We start from the raw sequence: 4,405 nt of genomic DNA on the forward strand, positions 1-4,405 counted from the left end.
AAGAGAGACAGTGGGGACTGAGCCCTCCAACAACCCCCAGGACTATGGAGCTCCCTCCACCCAATCACGGGAGATGGGTGATGTGTCCAAAGGGAGATGACACTCAAGTTCATTTGCTACCACCCCATAGTTCCCTCCCTGGTCACTAATGTTCCTTCCCCACCCAGTGATGTTTTCTTTGAGGAGCATCAGTTCTGGGTTCACCCACTTTTCATTTACTGATTTTCTCAGTTTTCTTGCCCATTTCAGGGAAGGTTGATTGGTCTTTAAAGACCATCAGGTGATGCTCCTGGAATCAGGCAGGTGTGAGCCTAGAGCTAACCCAACAGGTCATCCGGTGCTTGGTCTCTGTGGAGACAGTGAATTTAATAATTCCTCTGAGTCTCCCAGTAGCAGGAATGGGAACTTCAGGGAAATGCCTCTGGGGATATCGACTGGGACCTGCAAGGCTAGGTTTGGGCTGGCAGATCTCAAGGAATTTGCCGGCAAAGCCGACAGGTGGGAATGTCAGGGAGGTGACAGACATTTCAGCAGCACCACAGCTCTCCCTTGCTGAGGAAAGCATCACAGGGACTTAGTTGCTAACACAACCTCCCTTGACAAACCAGCTCTCCTGGACAGGAGCTCTCTGATTGCCCAGAGCAATCACATTGCAATGGCTGAGCATTTTAACCACTCTCTTGTACTATTCTGTTCCCACCTTCCTTCGGAGGTTCAGCCGAAGATGGAGACCAACTGACCACTGCGAAGGTAAAGAATCCCCCAAGCAAAGTGGAGTCTGCAGTCTGGCCCAGATACCAACCCTCAGGGCTGGTTCTAGGTTTTTTGCCGACCCAAGCAAAACAAATTTTTGGCTGCCCCCCAGTCCCTGCCCTGGGCTCCCCCCCTGCACCCGTCTGCTGCCTCAGCCTTGGGCTCTTCCCCCCCACCCACACCCCCTGCCGCCCCAGCGCTCCCTTTCCCTCCCACCAGTGCCCTCCCCCCACCTCACTGCTGCCCCAGCCCTGGGCTTTCCCTCCCGACACCTGCTCCCTCCTTCCACCGCAGCCCTAGGTCACTGGTAACTCTCTCCCAGGGCAGGTCATTCAGCAGTTAGGGGCAGGGGTCCTGGGAGGGGGCAATCAGGGGACAAGGAGCAGCGGCACTTAGATAGGGGGTGGGGTTCTGGGGGGAAGTTAGCGGCAGGGGTCCCAGGAGGGGGTAATCAGGGGACAGGGAGCAGGGGGGGTTGGATGGGTTGGGGTTTCTGTGGGGGGCTGTCGGAGGGAGTGGATGGTGGCGGGGGGGGCTTCCCTTCCTCCCCGTGGAGTGTCCTGTTTTTTGAATGTTAAAATATGGTTCCCTATCATCCACAGTGCAACTCTCCACTCACAGCACGCTGCCGCATGAGGTCCCGCTCCTTCCTTTCCAGTTGGCAGTGGCCAAGGGAATGATGGGAAATGTAGTTCTTTCCCTGCTCCAGAGCTGGCTCTATAGGCACGGAGCTAACCAAGGAACTTTGGTTCTCAGCTCCCAGGCTGGATCCCTGCTGGCTGCCACCCCTGCAAATGGGCTACCCCAAGCAGGTGCTTGCTTTGCTGGTGCCTAGAGCCGCCCCTGCCAACCCGCCAATACCAGACAGGATTCATCAGCTCTACAGACAGATTGCTCAGTCCATCGTAGACGTACCGGTCAGTAGCCCACAACCCCTCCAGTCTGCAGGCCAGACGTCTGAACAGCCATCTCCTGAACCAAGAGGTGTAGATGGAAACATGACTCACCTGTCAGATGGATTGAGAGGGGGGCACTCAGCAGTGACTGGATCGTTCTCCCTGAGACACTGATCTCATAGCTGCAGGTATAAGGGCCGGTAGCATCTAAATGAGATTGACGGAGCTGGAGACGGGCACCCGGCTGTGAGACAATGACATTCCCCTGCCTCAGGAACTGGTACCTTTTAGCCACATGTCTCAGAGGGGCCGAGCATAGGATGGTAACAGGGCTCTTCCCAGGGGGATCAGAAATCACAGAGATGGATGGAGCAACAGGGAAATCTGTGAAGAGCAACAATCGGAGAGAAGAGGGGGTGTTAATGTACCGAGAGTGTGGAAACAGCAGAGCAATTGGTGATGAGGAAGGGGGTGTAATGGTCAAATCGAGGCATGGGCTGGGAGCCAGGACTCCTGAGTTCTATCCTCAGCTCTGAGAGAGGAGTGAATTTCAGTTCTTGAAAACCTGACACAACTAGAAGGAGGAGAACCAGGTAGTGAAACTGAGCTGATGCCCTTGACAGCAGTTAGTTTCCTGTTTACATCTCAGCCATTGTAGAGGGAGAAATGTCAGAGACCCCAGCTCAGCCAACCCTAGGAAACAGATGCACCAGTCCCTAGGGCCAAGCAGGGATGGCTGCGCTCCGAGATGGTCTCCCACCCAGGCTCTGCTCCCCAGGACAGGCAGGTGTGTGCTTTCGGGATCCCCATCACAGCTGTGAGCCCCAGCTGAGCAGGGAGCTCTGCAGAGACCTGCACCCCGATTTCATCGCTGAAGCAATAACTCCCTCCTGGGAGCCGAGCACCGGAGAGTAACACGCTCCCCGGGGAGATAGAGAGAATGCTTAGGGGCTAGAGAGAGCGTGAGGGCTGGTTGCCCCCTGAACCCCAAGGGGCTGTGAGAAAGCATCCTAGGAGATGCTGGTTCAAACCGGGCTCCTTTAGGGCCTGATGAGGTGAAAAGGAAGAAGCCCCCGGCTTGCACTCCAGAGGCTGTGCTCACGGAACGTGGCCGACCCAGTGCTTATGGTGACACCACACAGACAAAATATACAAAGTAAATTGCCTGGAATAGATCTCGTCATCATTGTTCTTACTAGTGGTAAATTTCAGTTATGAAGGTTAGAAATATTTCTCTGTTGCGTTGTGTATGGGCAGCGAAATCGGGGTTTACTGACAAAAATCGAACGCAGAACGGACTCCTGTTCCGGACTACATCTGCCAAGAGGCACAGCGCTCACCCTCTAGTTGATATGCTGCAATGCAACATGGGGGCTTAGTTCTGAGAGGAGGCTGGCCAGGAAAGGAGGATGGGGCCACGAAACACCAGCACTGAAACTCCCATCAGGCACCACAGCCACACTGGGCAGATACAGGTTATGAACAGAGCCAAAAATAAAGGATTTTGTTTCAAGAAGGGGAAAATGTCTCATTCTGATCCACAATCTTTAAATGAAACATTCTGACGTGTCTGCAACGAATTTCAAACCTCCCGTCCCGTCCCATGCGAGGACTTTGGAGGATAGAGTGAGAATTCAAAGAGCTACAAGCACTATTCTACAATGTGCCGTATCTGCAGTCAAAGGCCAGAAGGGACAATCATGAAGCTCCTTCAAGCCAGAATCAAACCAGCGACCTAAAACTTAGCCACATTCTTGAAATCTACAGTCCATCTCGCCACCAGCTCAGGTGCTGAAGGAATCTCTAGAGCTCAATAGGTTTAGCTTAACCAAGGTGAAGGGAGATTTGATCGCGGTCTGTAAGTCCCTAACGCGATGATAGAAATCTGATACCAAAGGGCTCTTCAATCTGGCAGCCAAAGATCTAACAGGATCCAATGCATGAACACTGCAGCTACACAAATTCAGACTGGGAATAAGGTGGAAATTTTCAACAGGGAGTGGAATTCACCACTGGAAGAACGTACCCACGGCTGTGGTGGATTCTCGATCACTGGCCATTTTTAAAACAAGGGTGGGAGTTTCCCTAAAAGATCTGCTCTAGTTCAAACAGGAATTACGCTGGGGACGTCTGATGGAGATGGGACTATGGGGATCACAGGGTCCCTTTTTGGTTTGAGAATCTGTAAAATAGTTTTGGTTTGTTTGGGAGGGTTCATTGTTTTGGGGGTAGGTGGAGCAAGGCAACAGGACCATCCACCAACAGCAGGAGACCCTGGGGGTGGAAGTGAGCAGGCTTCTGGGGCTTGGGGTTTCACATGTGATGGAGATGGGGACGGGAATCCCCTATTAGACAGCAGGAGAAAGGGGACTCACCAATCACTGGTACCGGGACGGGCTGGCTGCGTGCAGAGTAGATGGGCCGTCCGTCCCTCACTGCCCAGTACTCACAGCTGTACTCCCCAGCCTTCCCCGTCTCAGCCGTCAGGACCAGCCAGGGCCCCCCAGGCAGGCCGGTGGTTTCCGTGAAGACCCGTTCCCCGCGGTGATTGTAGAACTGGTAACTGGTCACCGCCTCCCCGCTAGGGGCTGAGCATCTGAGGGTGAGACGCTCCCCCGGGAAATACACAGGGAGCTGTGGGTCCATGATGATGGTGGGGGCTTGCAGGGGGGCTGAGGAAGGGCAGAGAGATTCAGATGTTACACTCCCCAGCCAAGTGCTGCCTCCTTATTTCTGTCCCCCTTGGCTGTATCTGG

This window comes from Mauremys mutica, chromosome 13 (assembly GCF_020497125.1).
Source record: "Mauremys mutica isolate MM-2020 ecotype Southern chromosome 13, ASM2049712v1, whole genome shotgun sequence".
In the NCBI taxonomy this organism is placed as follows: domain Eukaryota; kingdom Metazoa; phylum Chordata; order Testudines; family Geoemydidae; genus Mauremys; species Mauremys mutica.